The sequence below is a fragment of the Ochotona curzoniae genome, unplaced genomic scaffold (assembly GCF_017591425.1).
Source record: "Ochotona curzoniae isolate NIBS_2020 unplaced genomic scaffold, NIBS_Ocur_1.0 contig_2861, whole genome shotgun sequence".
NCBI lineage: Eukaryota > Metazoa > Chordata > Mammalia > Lagomorpha > Ochotonidae > Ochotona > Ochotona curzoniae.
Window position 1 is genome coordinate 3,930,078 of NW_024465620.1, and position 17,821 is coordinate 3,947,898.

Here is a 17,821-nt window from a genome sequence, read left to right on the forward strand (position 1 = left end):
GTACCTGGGGCTGCCTGGGTTTGCCATGGGCACCGATCCCGCTATTTTCTCTCAAGCTGAGCATTCTGTGACAAATATGGAAGCTTCTCATTTGCTTTTCATGCCAGGGTTTAAGTCTGATGCTTCAGAGAGTATTTGGCAGGCTCCGTCGAAGGTCAAAAGCCGGGTTTTGGGGACCGGCTCCCTCCCTATTTGCAGAAGGCCAAGTTTCTGCTGTCCTTCCGTTGCCTGGGACACGTCCACACATATACGCATTAGATGTTGTCTAATAGCTATGTCTATATAATAATACAGTGCATCGTAAGTGCATTACCGTGTGCTTACACAAGTCACCAAAAACTGTCTTACACACACAGTGATGTTATCCATTCCGTGACCCTGCTGTTTCCTTACAAGAACAATCTTCACACAAATAAAAACACTTCAACCTGAATTTCAGGGTAAACAAACAGATTCAGTCCACGGTCACATTCCAGGCAAGGCAAAAGGAAGCACGAGGGAACACTCAAATGTCTAACAAACTGGAATTGCAACTAAAACATCTAACAAACCAATACAACTGGAAAGTTTATGACTTACAGAGGCTATGAACTACTGTAGGTAATACAGAATACGCTACAATTCCTGGGAGCCCATGGGGAGAGCATACTTGGATATACATAATGTGCATTTCCAAGGGTGAGTGAGAGAAATAGATGTTCCTCTTGGTGTGGTACTTCTGAAATCTGTGCACAGTATTTGCACAGTATCAGTCTTCTATGCATTTCTAGAAAACCCCCTTGTAAATCAACCACTGTTTCTGGAAAGGCAGGCAACCCGTTGTAGCAGTGTCCTCTGGAGGGCCTGGCTGGAGGCCTGGGCAGCAACGGACACTCATCTAGCCTTGCAACATTGTAAATCTTGTTTCCAAGCAGTTATATTGACTGTAGAAATTTTGCTCTTACAGGAATTTTAAGCAGTAGAGATAACTTTCGTAAACATGTCAAAATCTCATATAATACTTAAAAATCAGCAAAAAAATAAAGCTTATAAAAAATTTACCTTAATTCCTAAATGGCCTGTATTTTGATGAATTTTTCTCCAACTAGGTGTATGGATGTAAATTTAACCTTTAAAACAAAATTGTAATTGTTTTAAATCACATTTTGCGTTCTTATGTGCTTTCAACCTTGGGATATTTTTCCATGTTAATAAAAACACTCTTAATAATTATTTGAATGGCATGCAATATTCCATTTAATGGCATGCAATATTTGGTGATGGCAAATAATATTTAGTCAATTTTGTTGTATGAAAAATCTTAGCTGGGCTTGGTATGGTAGCCTAGTGGCTAAAGTCCTTGCCTCACACGTGCCAGGATCCTATAAGGGTGCTGGTTCATGTCCTGATGGTCCCACTTCCCATCCAGCTCCCTGCTTGTGGCCTGGGAAGGCAGTGGAGGACGGCCCTAAGGCCTTGGGACCCTGCACCCGTGTGGGAGACCCAGAAGGAGCTCCTGGCTCCTGGCTTCAGATCGGTTCATCTCCAGCCGTTGCAGCCACTTGAGGAGTGAATCAGTGGACAGAAAAGGGGATGGTGTGGCCATGCTGGTCTCTGCCTCTCCTTGCTAGTGTAATGAGTGAGACCTAAGGAGTATGGAACCAGAGGGGGCTCAGAGAACCCTGTCTCTGTCTCTGCTCCTCTTTGTATATCTGCCTTTCCAGTAAAAATAAATAAATCTTTTTTAAAAAATGAAAAGAACAAAGTTTAGCTTCTTTGCTAGTCAATGAGACAAGTACACGTATTTATCTGTCAGGATTGAGTGAGGATGCGTTGGTCCTATTCCTTAACTGTTCTGCATAGTGAAGGCTTGTGGCAAGCACTTCACAAGCGTCATCCTCACCATGTTTCTTATGTGGCCAAGATGTGGCTATCATAAAGAAAGGACGGAAGGGAGGAAGGGGTTGGGGAGAGGGAGGAAGCAGGTGCATAGGTAGGTGAGAAAAGAAGAAAAAAACAGAGCAAGGAAGGGAAAAGCGTGAGAAGGAAGGGGAGCGCCTCACAGTTAGGTTGTATCAAGTTTTCTTGGAGGCGAGTCACACCCCAGCTTACCTCCTTGTCCACCTGCTCCACGCCCCTGGCACTGCTCTCAGACCAGAGGCGCAACCTCAGGGGGCCTCAGCAACTGTAAAGCAAATCATCGGGCGTCCACATCTCCCACTTCCCCACAGGAACCACGCCGGGTCCCCAAAATGATGGCCAAATGATGTGCTTCTCCAAGGGAGGACAGAGATGAGGACTCACCTAGCCTGTCCACAGCCTGGCGACTCGGCAGGCGCACGGTGATATCCACCTTCAGCCAGGGACCTGGAGACTGGGCCTCTCCCCGAGGACTGCGCAACTGAGGCAATGCCTGCCCTGCATGGCCACACCGTCCCCGGGGGCGGCCCTTCCCTTCAGTTCACCCCTCGCGGAACATGGAAGGGTGGCCCCCAGGGCCGGTACTGACAGGAATCCGGAAGAGTGGTGCACCAAGGTACCCCAGCGTGGGACCTGGGCATCCTACAAACTGGACTGCGTGCCATCTCTGAGATTTGGCTGCACACACGGATCACTCACATCCTATGTCAGAAATGAATTCACCACTTGGATGAGATTCAACACCCCCAGGCAGAAGTGTGAGGAAAGGAGCTGGGCTTCCAAACGGAGCATCCGTCACATCGCTCCGTATGGCACGCGCGCACCAGGCAGCTTTCTGCTGAACCGCCTCACGGGGGCGACATTGGATCGTTTCCTGTTGGCAGCTGTGGACCCTGAGATTTCTGTTTGCTGGCAGACAAGCCGGAGAGGGGGCAGAGCCGGGAAGGCTGCAGTCACATTCCAAGGGTGCCTTACAACTGATACCTTAGGGAACAGGACCAAATCACCGGAGGAGGCCCCCTCCAGTGCTGGGCTGGGAAATGCTTGCTCGGTGAATGTATTCAATGTTGCAGCTGCTTTGTTGCTGTTAGTATTGGCCCTAGCTTGGGGATATACCCGTGGGTAGGTGCGGATACTTACAATGTAGCAGGGTTTCTGCTAAATTTAGTTTTAAGAAACAACCCCCAGACCTGTTGCTCTACTCCCCCTGAGCGCATTCGTTTCAACGGACTGCTCTGACAAGAGCTGCTGTCTCATTGTCACGGCTTCATCTTACTTTCTTACTAAGGTTTATTTTGCACAACTGATGCCAGGGTTACAGTTCTTCACTCTTCAATGCGTTTTTAAAACCATTGCGTCCTTCCTGGGAACATGCATGTATATTTGTTCTTAAATGATTCTTACTTTATTCTTTACAGTATTTATTTTGAAGGGAGGGAGGAAGAGGAGAGAGAGAGAGAGAGAGAGAGCTTCTGTTCACCAGTTCACTCCTAAAAAACAGCCTCAATGCCAGGGCTGAGCCAGGAGCCAGGAATTCCATGCGGGTCTCCCAGGTGGGTGGCAGGTGCCAGTGTGCCTGGGTCATTATTTGTTCCTCCCAGGTGCATTAGCAAAGATGGGAAGAGGAGCAGGAGGAAGGACCAAACACAGGTGGACTTCAGAGTTTCGGCAGCAGTTTAGCCACTGCCCCAGGACGCCCTCCCTGGCTCTCTGTTCTCTAAGGAATCACTGGCTCCCAAAGCTGTGTGGGGGAGTGTGTTGCACCTTTGGAATCTTTTCTTGTGATCCAAATCAAATACTGTGGCATCCAGGCATCAGCCGTGTGCAACTTTGGCATATCAGAAACACAGCAGGGTCTTTTGATTTTATTTTAAAATGTTTGATTTTCTTTTTTAAGAAAAAGATTATTGGGGAAGTAGATGTTACCAGAAAAGCTCGGTGGGTTTTTTCCTCAGCTTCATATAGAAATCAGAAGCCAGGAACCGGCTGCAGATAGAAAAGTTTATTTGCGAAGTAACCAGGTGAGGTGGTGTGGGCGGAAGAGGGCGAGCACCTCCCAAGAGAGGGTTGGGAGGTGGGGTGCCTCTGGAAAGGAGAGAGGGAGAGACCCCAAAGGCTTGAGGAAGAGTCTTGGGGTGTTAAACCTTCCCTGACTCCTCCTTGTGGGCAATGCTTGTGCCACCCACTTGAAGGTGTGGCCAAGGTTTCAGCCGGCTTGGTCTGTCTCAGACCCCTCTCCTGGAATCCCGCGTACTACTTCTGTAGGGGAAAAGGGCAGAGATGTCTTGTAGCTCGTTCCTGCTGAAACAGAGCATCGTTCAGGCCAAGGGGCCCGGGTCGGTGTGGGATGCAGAGTGATGGTCCGCCTCACCCAAGGTGGGTGACAGAAGTTGACCATTGTACAAGGTCGCACGTTCAGAGCCAGCTGAAGTCTGGAGACCTGTAATCGGGGGAGAAAAGACAGAGTGCAGGGTCCACATACGGCCGACATTGAAATACCATTCCCACTAAGAACTTATACAAGAAACAGGCGTCTGATGTTGATCCCAGGTGTGAGTTCTTAGCGGGAATGGTGTTTCAATGTCAGCCGTATGCGGACCCTGCACTCTCAATTGCGTGTTTTCTCCCCTGATTACAGTTGTAGCTCATTGATTGGCAAGTCCTGCCCATGCAGCCAACATTTTGGTTGCTAAACTTATCTGGCAGGTGCTTTTCTTTTTTGGAAAGCAGCTTCAAATCCTCCAGTGATTTTCAGGCTGGTTCGGGGGAATCTGGTTGACTGGGGGTGCTGACCTCAGACTGTATAGTCAATACCTACCTCATGGGAAAACCTCCTTGCACATGAGGAACCAAGACCAAGCCTATAAGGACCTTCATTAATATTCATGCCCCAGTAAAAAGAGCAGGTGTCACAAGAATAAAAGCGTGGTGGAAGTGGAGATCTCTCCAAGTACAAGGATACAAGTAAAGTATCGTTTGAGAAGCTGCCCAGAGTCGCCTTACAGTTACCTTAGGAGCGGGATCTCAGTCCAGAAGAAAAAGGCAAGGCAGAAAAATCATTGATTTCCAATGACCCCCCTTGCAGATGGGACACGGTCCCACAAGAAACTCCTGACCTTTGCTTTGAGGGCACTCCCTCTGAAATGGCCTGGCTTCACACAGTTGTAGCAGCACCACGCGGTTCTTTTCCCTGGGTGGACTCATAGCGGCCAGCATCTCACTGTGGTGCCTGTCCTTCGCTCAGTCTCGATTATAGTAAACAGCATTGGCTGCCTGCATCAGCTGGTCCAAGGAGGACTTGTCAGGGTCCGCCATAAGCTTTTGGAGTTTCTCCTGATATCTGGGGCAGACTGCACAAGGAACTTGTCCTTGAGGATCGCTCCACCCTCCGCTGTATCTGGGCCTAAATTGGTGAACTTCACAATTGCTCCCTTGAGGTGTTCTAGAAAGGTCACTGCTGGCTCCTTCTCCCCCTGATGAACACTGCTGAGCTGGCTATAGTGCAAAGGCTTAGCTTTTTCCCTCCAAAATACGGTGAAGTGATTTCGTTCCCCTGCATGTCTTTTGTTCTCTGGGATGAATGGGATGAGTTGGGATTCTTTGTGGGGATTGCCTCTGCTCCAGTGGGGTGTTTGCCTTGTCTGATGCTTTTCCCCGGAGCTGCGTAGTAACTGTTTCCAGCCTCACGAGCACTGTCTTTCTCTAAGGAGGTCAGGGTGTCGTCTGACAGTAACATTACACCCTTCCGAGCTAGGTCATGTACCGACTGGAGTCGTTCAGAAGTTTGTACATACTGCTCAGCAATGTCGGTGTAACTGCCCAGATCATTCTTTATTTCCTTGAGTTCTCCAAGAGGGAAAGGCTTATCACCAATCTGTACCCCAAATTCTCCTCCCCCCACCACTTGAAGAGGAAGCATGGCTCCTCCGTGTGGATAAGGGGAGGGGGCTCCTCTGGGGGGACAAGTCGGGATAAAGTCCCTGTAGGGGAGGGAAAGCGGAAGGAGGGTGGAGAGTCTTTTTTCTACTTGCAAATTACCCTCTCCCTGTGAATGAGAAAGTGCCAACTCCCCAGTTGCCTGAAGGGAAGCTTTATTTTATTCTGCCATCCTTAAGGTGGTCCCTGAGATGAAAAAACATCTGAACATAAAGAACTTGTACCCACTTTCCCCCATGCTTATAATAGAGCTCCAGTTGTAAGCTAGTGTTGTAATTAAGACTCCCCGTGGAGAAGCAGGTTACAGCATCAGTGAGGGTGTTTTGAGTCAAGCCTTAGTGTCGGGATATATTCATCAGAACAGTGTGTGCTGGAAGTGGTCAGGTCCCTTCTTGGGACTCTGCCTGGTCTCGTATATTCTGGTTTTGCTAACATTGCTCAAGATCTGGGGCTCAAATAAGTCCCAAGTTTTAAAGATGCAACCAAGAGAGATCTAAGGGTTCAGTCCAGTGGCAAAGTAGAGACAATGAACAGACGAGAGAGAGAGAGAGAGAGAGAGAGAGAGAAAGAGAGAGAGAGACTTGCCCCCTTCTCCCTTGTCTAGCCTGTGCTCAGAGTTTATGTCAAATCCAGAGGCACGTGCAGCCTGACCCCACGTGCAGTCATTGCAGGAGTGGCCCTGCTGTCCACCGGGTCAGGATCCACGAGCATGGGGGCTACCACAATCACCCCTGCCTCGCCTCTCCTGCCCCTGACCATCGTCTCACCCCACATGGAGCCTCCAAACCCGTGGTGACCTTTACTTCAGGGTGAAAGTTCGAAATGGCCTCCGGAGCTAAGGGGGATGACTCCTGCTGCTGGGATTTTTGTCCTGGCCTGATCAAAACAAAAGGACCACAGATTCTACGCGACCTTAATCTACCTCAAAATTAACAAAGCATCTATAGTATCCAGTTATGGAAGTGTGCCCTGTAACAGGCTTGAGGGCTCACCATGCCAAGGAAAGGCAAGTTGCTCCCCAAAATGGACTGGAAAGTGGAAAAGTTTAATTTGTTCCCTATCTGATTTAGAATTTCCCCCCTCCCCAACAGCATGCAGACAAGAATCACAGCGGGACAAAGACAGAGCCAAAGTCCTAAATTCCTCAAAGACTCATAAGGCTCCAAACATGACCCTTCCTTTTCCACGGCTCTTGGTTTCAGAGGCAGCTAGCTGTGGGTGTTGCCACTTGGGTGCGTGGGCTCAACGGCTTAGGCCACCCTCATCTGCATTTCCAGACTATAAACAGGGAGCTGGATGGAGAGTGGAGCAGCCGGGGCTCAAACCAGCATTCTATGGGATGTCCATGTTGGAGGTGGAGGTTTAGCTTGATACACCACAGTGCCAGCCCCCCGAAACACTCGCTTTTCTATGTGAGTGAGTTTGCACTTTTCTCGTTTCATGAGCCAGTGCTTGCCCTGGTGGTGATTTCAATGCTTATGTCTCAGTGGCAAAGTGGGACAAAGAGGCTTACATACCACCCAGCTTCCCCTATTGCTGACACGTCACATGATATATTCCCAAGTCAGGAAGCTGAATAATATTCATAATATTAGTAATTATTCTTATCCCATCAGCAGCTTGCTCCCTAAATTCTGAGTGTGTCTAAAGCTGGGATCAGGATGCAATCTGTCTCCAGCACGGAGGGCAGAGGTCCAGTGCGTGGGGCCACCTGTGCTGCTCCCAGAGTTTACACTGCTGAAAAGCTGGGGTCCAGAACCACAGCCTAGGAACCAGACACAGCACTGTGTCAGGCAGTGGGAGCATCTTTCTGAGGATGTGTTATACTCATTTGAAAGAGTTACAAGATGAGACAGAGGCCGAGGAGATCTGACCACTGGTTCACTCTCCAGAAAACCACACTGGCAGGATCCGGGAGCTTCATCTGAGCCTCCGACATGGGTGTAGGGACCCAAGGACTTGCCCCATCTTCTGTTGCCTTCTCAGGCCACAAGCAGGGAGTTGGGTGGGAAGTGGAGCAGTCAGGACATGAACCAGCGCCCATATGAGATGCTGGCAATGGAGGCAGCAGCTTGAGTCATCGCCAGCCCTGGATGTGAGCATCATAACCAGTGTTTTATTGGCTCAGTTGGACAATTACCCCAGTTGCTGTCAGTTGTGTAAATTGCATATAAAATAGAATCTACCATGGTCACCATATCTATGCGTGCAGTTCAGCAGTGTTAAATGTATTCACACTTCTGTGAAAGAGATTTTTGTTTTGCAGAGACTTTTCATCTCAGAAAGCCACAACTCTCCTTTCCTTCCCATTCCGAGTCCCTGAGAACTGTCTCTGCTTTCTGTCTCGTGAACTGACTTGACATGTCCCACTGACACGTAGGAGACCCAGATGAAGCTCTTGGCTCCTGACTTCAGCCTGGTTCAGCTCCAGCTTTGTCTCTCTCCTCTTTCTCTCTCTCCCTCTGTGTCTCCTTCTTTCTCTGTAACTTTAACATTCAAATAAATAAGTACATTTTTTGAGTGAGATGTTTCCTGCAAGAACTGTATTGGAGTTGAGAGCTGAGGACGAAGAGCTGGTGCCTCGCCATGCACGCTGAGGCTCCGTGGGGAGAGAAACAGCATGGGCCGGGGCTGCTGCTGTCACATCAGGAACTAGGGCGCTAAGTAATGGAAAGTCTTAGAGAATAAAGGCAAAGAGAGGCTTAATCTTGCCATCAGAGGGGCAAGACCAGAGGGGAAGGCTTTCGGGAGGGGGCACTGTAGCTGCTGGCACAGCAGTAAATGCTGGTGTGGATGACTTCAGGGACAGAAGCCAAGGGTGTGCGTGGGTGAGTGGGAGAAGTGTAGGGGGAAGTCCTATCGGAAGACTGGATAGGAAAGAGACAGGAGTGGCCAGGGTCCCTCATCCCTCCAACTCCCACAGTGGCCTTACTATTCTCAGTGGTGAGGCATAGGCAGGCATAGGCAGGCACGGCATGGCACAGCCAAGCATGGCACAGCATGACACAGCCAGGCATGGCGCAGCGAGGCACAGCACGGCCTCACTGACACGGCATGTCAGAGCCCAGGCTCAGTGGGTAGCTGGGGAGACGTGACTGGTCAAGTGAATATTCATAAGAACTCTAATTTTGGGTCCGGCGTGGTGGCGCAAGTGGTTAAGTCCTCACCTTGCACGTCCGGGATCCCATATGGGCGCCGGTTCTATCCCAGCAGCCCCGCTTCCCTTCCAGCTCCCTGCCTGTGGCCTGGGAAAGCAGTCGAGGACAGCCCAAAGCCTTGGGACCCTGCACCTGCGTGGGAGACCCGGAAGAGGCTCCTGGCTTCGGATTGGCATAGCATAGCATCGGCCGTTGCGCTCACTTGTGGAGTGAACCATCGGACGGAAGATCTTCCTCTCTGTCTCTCTTCTCTGTATATCCGCCTTTCCAATAAAAAAAAATAATAATAATAAAATAAATCTTTAAGAACTCTAATTTACATTATGGCAATTCTAGCTAATTAATATATATACTGTGTAATGTAAGGCTGAGACAGTGGACTTTCAACGGTCTCAACATAAACACAGAGTGTTTCAGGTAGTGTCTATGCTAAACGACCTGAGTTGGCCATTTCAGATGGATGGACCTATCACAGCATCGGGTTATACACCTCCCCATATTCACTTACCCAATTTTTACTTCTCAACTTAAATAATCATTCCTAAATAACCGGGACAATGTGGTGACAACAGAAAGCGGCACACAGCGTTGCAACCAGGCCCTGGCAGCGTGCCTGGCTCAGGCCGAGAATGCTTGCTGCATCAGCTACACCCAACACTGCTTGCCCCACACATCCAGGCCAAGGGTGGGAGGCACATCTGCACGGTGGAGAGGCAGCTGCACACGCTCCTTCAAGAAAAGGTGTAACAGAGAGAGACACACACAGATCCTCCATTTACTGTTTCACTTCCCGGTGGCCACAGCAGCTAAGGCTGGGCCAGGCCGAAGCCAGGAAACTGGAATCCCATCATGATCTCCGATGTGAGTGCAGGGGCCCAAGGACTTGGGCGATTGGCCGCTGCTGTCACAGGCCACAGGCAGGGAGCTGGATTGGAAGTGGAGCAGCTGGGACTCCGACTGTTGTCCATAGGAAACGCCTGTCTTGCGGATGGCGGCCTAAGCCAGTGCACCGCGATGCTGGCCTTGGTGTTTTTTAGTCCACTTTTCTTTGGAATGTAAATGTTACCTCCAATGAAATACACAGGTCTTCAAGTTAATTTCAGGAAGATGTTACGGTTGTACACACGTGTGAGACTCAAATTTCCTTCAAGAAAAGGGGCTACCACCATCACACTGAGAAGCTTTCGTATTGCTTCCCAGCAAATTTCAACCCGCTAACAAGAGAAAGCGTGGTTTGTCCTAGCTTTTCCAATCCGTTGGTTTCACCTCTTGTACAATTTTGTAAGAATGGAAACTTGAGGAGTGGTGCAGCGGCTTAGCAAGCTAATCCTCGGATTGCAGCACTGGCATCCCATGGCGTACCAGTTTGTGTCTCATCTGCTCCACTTCCTATCCGGCTCCCTGCTTGCGGCCTGGGAAAGCAGCGGAGGGTGACTCAGTGATTGGGCCCCTGAACCCGCGTGGGAGACCCGGAAGAAGCTCCTGGCTTCAGATCAGCTCAGTTCTGGCCATTGCAGTCATTTGGGGCGTGAACCAGCAGACGAAAGATCTCTCTGTCTCTCCTTCTTCTGTGGCTCTGTCTTTCAAATAAACCAAATCTTAAAAAACAGTCAAGTAGTGACTACAAGGGGACATAAAAAATGTGTAGAAAATGGAATTAAGATTATTTTGGTGTCAGAAATCACTTGTGCACAGTATTATTGTAATTTACATTGTTCACAAACTTTTAGTGTGGATGGATTTTTAACATTTTGTACATGAAAATAAAGACTACATCAGAAATAAATCCAGTTACTGCGTGTGCATGAACTTGTTGAAGTGTCTTCTTGTTTGTTCCCACCCCCACCTCTCATTTCGGGTGACGTGAGGTTTCTGGCAGTGGACATGACCAAAGGACAACATCACACCACACCCCACTGGGTGTGAGCTAGGACGGGCCGGTCTTGGATTCTTACAAGCCTAATTGTTTGGTCACTGTTCAACGTGGGCCAGATGGATGAGGGTGGGCTTGCTTAGCTACCACATCTGTCAGAACAGACCAAGCAGCTGCCCTGACCTCATCTCAGGGGGCACAAAGAGAAGGCGGTCAGGCCTTGACGTGCATGGGCCTTGGTTCCCGGACGCCCTGCGGATGTGAAATGGCGCAGGATGTGCATGTAACTAGCCACTGTGATATCCGGTGCCAGGTACCCGCTCTGCCCATAACTGCCACACAGTATAATGATGACCAGGAAAATCTGCATGTGACCAGTATAGATGCGACCTTTAAAAATCCTGTTCGGTTCATGATGGATTGAATGCACGCATGAAGAACCCGTGGACGGGGAAGACAAACTGTGGGCCTCGCACGTGAGCTGAGCACCTAGAGGGCGGGCACTGGGAGGGGACGGCCATAGGAACCCTGCTCTTTCTGGTGGATGTCAGCATGTTGGGTGAAGAAGCCAAAGACAAATGCCACATGCTCTCTGTCCTGTGTGGAAGTTCAGTAAAAGTTGCTCTGAGCTATGGGTAGTGAATACTGCATGCTGGGGGGAGTGGGAGGAAAGCCCAGGAGATCCTGGGCACAGCACCCACGGCAGCTGCAGCGTGTGCTCTGCCACAGGCAGAACGGAAACCACCAGCTGACAGGTGCCTTGGGCGAACAAAATCCTCAAGCACAAACTCACTAGACGAGACAGCAAGCAGACTTTCCCGGGGCCACGGGCTCGTGGCTGAGTGCTTGGCTGCCCTAGGCCGTTTGCCAGCAGCCCTGGCAGTTTGCATCTGCTCTGGCTCAGCACTCGGCACTGAGCTGCGCCTCTGGGGAGGAGGAGGGAGGGGAGAGATTGCAGCAGCAGCAGCTTCTTCTCTAATGAGTTCAACAAGTCAGAAAGTTTCTTCTCAATTCCCAGGCCAATCTCGGCTGGCTTGTTCCTAACGAGCTGGGGCCCTGGTGGCTCCAGGCTCACCACTGGGACCCCGTTAACATTCTCCAGCTCCGAGTGACTTAAGAGTTCTAGTCCCCGGAGAGCTACCGGGAACTTCAGCCTAATGAGGCTTTTCTTGGCCGTGCAAGAACAGTTTGTTGTGCGGAGCTAAATTGATGCGGGGCTCCTGGGAGTTCCCACTTGAGTTAGCTGGTGAGCAGCATCCCGGTGGACACGGGCCAGCTCGGCGCCGCGAGCTGAGGTCCCCTGCAGCCCTCAGGGCTGTGTCTGTGTTACACCTCTAATCAGTCCTTGAACTGGAACACCCTGCCCACGCTGTGATGCTGGGGATGCCGGCCTTACCCCCGGGGCCATTCCTGCGTGAACAGCAGTCACCCAACCCAGGCTTCCACTGTGCCCCACAGGCTCACGCTTTCTACACACACAAAGCGGTGTCTCCAGCGAGGCACCCACTCCCTGCCCAAAGCTGTGAGGACCTCCCCTGTTCAGCTCCTCGCTTCACAGCTGAAGACAGACTGTGGCTTCATGCCTCAAACTGCCCTTCCAGGTAAGGGAAGGGAGCAGCTGCTCGGGTGAGGACTGGCCCATCCCTCACAACCACATGAGTCCCTTCAGCATGGAGCCGCCATGACCCAGGTCCCACCATCATCGCCGTCTAATTCCAGAACATTCCAGCCACGGCAAACTGAACAGCTGTAGCATTACTCGTGCTCATTCGTTCAGCATTCAGCCTTTAGCCACAAGTTTTACTGCCACTGCGCTCAGACACGCGATGGTTTGTCAGACACGGACTTACGTGTCACTTGGCATATTTTCAAAGTTCACGTGTGTTGTCCAGTGTATCCTGTTCATGGCTAAACAACATTCCACTGTCTGCACATGCCGCATCTTGCGCACAGCAATGGGCAGCTGCTTGATTTTCACGTCCCTATTTCTTGAAGTCACGGCCAAACTTCTGGGGCTTTTCTGAAGTAGCTAGTGGATGTGTAAAACATCAATAAACCTTGCTCAATGTCCGTATGTCCATATGCGTACCACGTACACATGTGCATGGGGCCCCTGGCTTCCTTCACTGCTTTATATGTATTTACTATTTTCCTTGCCACTCTTTTTGGAGTCACATCTCCCGCCTTCGTTCTCATGTCAGCTGGAGAGATAGTTAACACTCCCTCCAGAGCCAGTGGCAGCAGTGTGTATTAATAGATAACGTTTATACACACATGCGTATTCACCGGGGCTGGGTGCGCACACAAGGCGGTGGCTGCCTTCCAGGCAGGCCGACCACAAGGCGCAGTCATCCACGAAACTGCTTGCACTTCCCATCCTGTCTTCTGGGGTCCGGCAGGGCATGCGAGACTAACTGGCCACAGCACTGGCTTCTGTCGCCTCCGCACACAGGGAGCCTGTAACCCCAGCCCAGCGCCTCCCGGGGTCCCACCATCCCTGCGCCTCCCGGGGTCCCACCATCCCTGCGCCTCCCGGGGTCCCATCATCCTTGTGCCTCCCGGGGTCCCACCCTGCGCCTCCCGGGGTCCCATCATCCTTGCGCCTCCCGGGGTCCCATCATCCCTGCGCCTCCCGGGGTCCCACCCTGCGCCTCCCGGGGTCCCACCATCCCTGCGCCTCCCGGGGTCCCATCATCCCTTTGCCTCTCGGGGTCCCATCATCCCTTTGCCTCCCGGGGTCCCATCATCCCAGCGCCTCCCGGGGTCCCATCCCTGCACCTCCCGGGGTCCCACCCTTTGCCTCCCGGGGTCCCATCATCCCTGCACCTCCCGGGGTCCCACCCTTTGCCTCCCGGGGTCCCATCATCCCTGCGCCTCCCGGGGTCCCATCATCCCTGCGCCTCCCGGGGTCCCATCATCCCTGCGCCTCCCGGGGTCCCATCATCCCTGCGCCTCCCGGGGTCCCATCATCCCTGCGCCTCCCGGGGTCCCATCATCCCTGCACCTCCCGGGGTCCCACCCTGCGCCCCAGCCCTGCCGACACAAACCCTGCGCGCCACCAGGACGCACCCAGCCCGGCCGCTCGCTCGCTCTTCCCACTTGCGGCGTTCGTGCGTCTTCCCTGCGACTCTGCCGAGTCTCCTCGCCTGTTATCTCACTTTGAGGCCCTTACGGAAACTCAGTCCCTCTCTTCATATTAACACAGAAATGGGTTCACTTATTCATGCCCTAACGTAGGTGTGGTAGAGAGTAGTTCACAACCAGCGGTGTGCTTCCCACATGGTCTAGCGGTTAGGATTCCTGGTTTTCACCCAGGCGGCCCGGGTTCGACTCCCGGTGTGGGAAGGCTGTAGGTCTCACAAAGTGAGTGCTTTTGGAGGGTGGAATTGCACAGAACTTTTTGCACACCTGAACTGTTTTTACGAACTACTTTGCCACCCACATGCTAGGTGGTAACGTTTCTCAGATGCCTCAGAAGTACTTTACACGAATTAAGACCAACTAGCAAGACAAAAACAATTACCCTGGGATTCTTAGAGATTCCTGGGCGACGGTAGTTTAAAGGTTAGCATAGGGGGGGTGAACCCAGCGCCAGCTGTCCTGGTCGCAGGCAACCCCAGGAAACCTGGGTGCTCGGATCCCTTCCCGGGGCTGGCTGGCAGGGAGGGCAGTCGGCCACCCGTTGGGCAGCCCCGGCCCCTTGGCTGGGGCTTGGATGACACAGCCCCTCCAGAAACCCACTCCATAGAACCTTCCAGAGCCACGGCAGTGTTCTCCAACATCTCATCTAATAATATCACCTGAGGAAGTCTAAGAAAGGACAGCTGTGAGTATAGCGCTCTGCTAACCACACACTCATGCAATTAGTTAATAAAAGTTTTATTACAAAACACACGGGGAAAAAAGACAAAAAGGAAAAACAAAACACATGGGGAACGTAGAAGTTTCAATCTGTAATGGTGTTTTAAATATTACACACAGAAAAATTATTTGTAGAAAGAATGTGAAAATATGTGGTTGAATTTTGATATCTAACTGGTATCCGACTTCATAAGTCATTGCGGCTGACGGCACTTTAAACAACAAAAACCCAAATCACAAATATTTCATTAAGATCAGCTACTGTTTGCTGAGTGTCGGGCACACTTGGGCTCTTTTTCAAAATGAACTTTAGGCCTTCCAACAGGAGCAGGAGGTAGGGTTATCCCCATTATTAGGAAAGCAAGGTTTAATCGCTCCTTAAGATGGGGTTCAGAATCCACACCCTCCCTTCTTTGCAGATGTTCCTGCCGGTCAATCTAACTATATCCCTGAACCGGAACTAGATGAGTACTGGGCCTACTAGGAAACTTACCTACCTGCCGTGCTTTCCAAAGCTTTCTCTAATATGCTTCATATGATTTGGTCAGGAAACTGTAAAATTAGGTCATAACTGGGATTCTAACCAACCACCTCATCTGTGGCTCTTTTTCCAAATCAGACTTCAGATCTATTATTTCTTAAAATATGTTCACAGTGCAATACAAACGTGAAAAGAAAGCAAATATGTATTTTTCTAGGTTTTTCTCTCCGAGGAATATGTATTAGCTGTATTGCCACAAAATGAAATATGAATGCTGCTAAATTTGAATGAAGTTAGCCTGATTAGAAGCATGCTTTTCAAACTGTTAGCTATGTTAGGGATTGATTAGCAAAAGCAGGGAAGTAAGTAGGTCTTTACACCGTCTTGGGAGCAGCGGGAAAGGCAGCAGGCTACAAGCGGAGTAAGAGCTGGGGTGTCCGTTCCTGCAGGGAGCTGGAGTTAGCTGCTAGAAGGTGAGGCAGTGTCTCTTTCCGTTCGGTGCAGTCCAGCCATTGCTGACTGTCAGCATCATCATACGGCCATTTGTGGGGGAAAAATATCGTAAGAAAGAGAATTCTCCAGTCTCCCTAGCGAAGGCTCCATACGAAGCCAGGTGCCCGCACTCGGAGCCCTCAGTGAGGAGCCGCCACGTTGTAATGTGAGCGCAGACCAGCCAGGCGTGTGGAGAAATCACCAAGCAGCAGCAGAAGCAGCTGACGCCTCGACAGTGAAAACTTCAGAACCCACTGCCGACACAGCGCGGCAGCTTGGAGCAAGGCGGTAAAAGACAGCGCTTTTGGGGAGAAGCTGGTGCTTTTTAGTTTCATGAGATGAAAACGTTTTGCGCGTCTGTAAAATAATGTGAATGTATTTAATACTACTGAACTGCACTGATGGTAAATTTTAAGCTGTTTTTTTTTAACCATAATTACCAATCAGGTGAAGACTGTTAGTGCTTCTAAGTTAAAAAAGCATCAAGTCTAGCTCTAAGAGGAAGCTTAGGCTGTCGGCACAGTTCAGGGACAGGATCACCCCTCCATTACCTTCAGGTCACCCAAGATACAGGTGGACAAAGTGAGAGCAGATTGTTCCAGATGACGAAGAGCATCGTGAGGGATCAAACTGCAACTTATGGAGCAGATTTGGATCGGAATGAGCTAAGCCAACCAGAAAGGCACAGCTTAGAGACAGTCTGGGAAGCGTGAGCACAAACCGAGGAGAATCAGCTGAGGGGATTTGAAATTTTCCTTTCCATGTTGATGCACTTAAAAAGTTTTAAAAATAGATGATTCTACCAAAAACATATGAAGTAACAGTCCAGACAGAATGCAGATTTACTAAAACCAGAGAAGATAATGGGAGATCTTACAGCTGGCACTACTCCTCACAAACCAGCCCCACAAACGGCCAGCCGAGAGCATGCAGGGCGGAGTCCCAGCGACATCCCCTGCTCGCAGGCGGGGAAGCAGCAGGAGTGAGCCTGAGGCTCCGAGCACCATTCAGGCCAGGCTGAGAGCTTTCATCACCGTATCAACCTCGAATGAAACACATTTTTTTGTGCAATTCAGGATGATCCCCTTAAAGGGCACAGAAACTGAGTCTCAGGTGCGGCTGGGCGCGCCGATGACGCAAGTCCGACAGAGCAGAGACAGGCCGCTTCCAAATAGCTTCAACAACGTAAGGAAGACTAAGCAAACTCCGGCCACCGACAAATAGCTGTACTGCATTAGTAACAGCTTGACCGGAGGTGAGCAAATTACCTCAAGATATAACAAAAATATACTTCCTAGAGTTAGTGCCTCAAAGGGCATCGCCTAGCCTTGCCGGAGTCCAGCTCCAGCCGAGTTCGGAGCTCGGGAAGGGAGCGTGGATTGGCGATAAAGACACGGACACAGACACTTGGTGCGTTCTCACTCAGCCCAAGAAAAAGCTGCCCTTTTTATTTCCTCAGACACCTCACAAGCTTCTACACAAACAACTAATTATTCTGTACAGACATTTGGTCACTCCGTCTGCACTTCAGGGCTAAGCAGGTGCCCCTAGAGATAATTCTGCAAAATACTGTATTCATATTCTTCAAAGCAAGCTATTATTTATTCTTATTATTTATTCTTCAACAGCAGCCACGGAGCAACAGCCAGGACTCCAAGGCCAAGGCACATGCGATGACCTGCTAATCAGTAGTACATTCCTACCACGTCTCTATTTCTACAATTCACTCATTATTTAATGGGAAAATAGGTTACAAGGAAAAAACCCTAAAATCTAAAACAGAAATTTCAAATATAGAATCCCTCTACAACTATAGACTCTACAACCCCATAAACAATGACAATAATCAAAAACATTTTTTTAATAAAAGCATCCTTAATTCCTCTAGCTAAAATTACAAAAGCAGCTAAAACAATTACATTTTCTATGCTCCAAAAAAGTTGCAAAGACAGTCTAGCCTTTGAGATAACAATAACTATATTTATTGCCATAGCAGTTTCAGCTCTCACTCCCATCACTTGCATTAATATTTAGGATATTTTCAAGCCCCTTCCCAGAAGGAGTGTCGCATGTCTGGGCCAGATTCTGAGGCAATGGTTAAGTACCCAATAAGGTGTCCAA

General features: G+C 50.1%; 1 non-coding gene and 1 pseudogene across 1 annotated transcript; both read left to right on the forward strand.

The window, feature by feature from the left end:
- LOC121154969 overlaps positions 1–17,821 on the forward strand; it is a 440,652-nt pseudogene that overhangs the window by 91,343 nt on the left and 331,488 nt on the right.
- On the forward strand, positions 14,140–14,211 carry TRNAE-UUC. Its single transcript has one exon. It is a non-coding gene; the product is annotated as a tRNA-Glu (tRNA).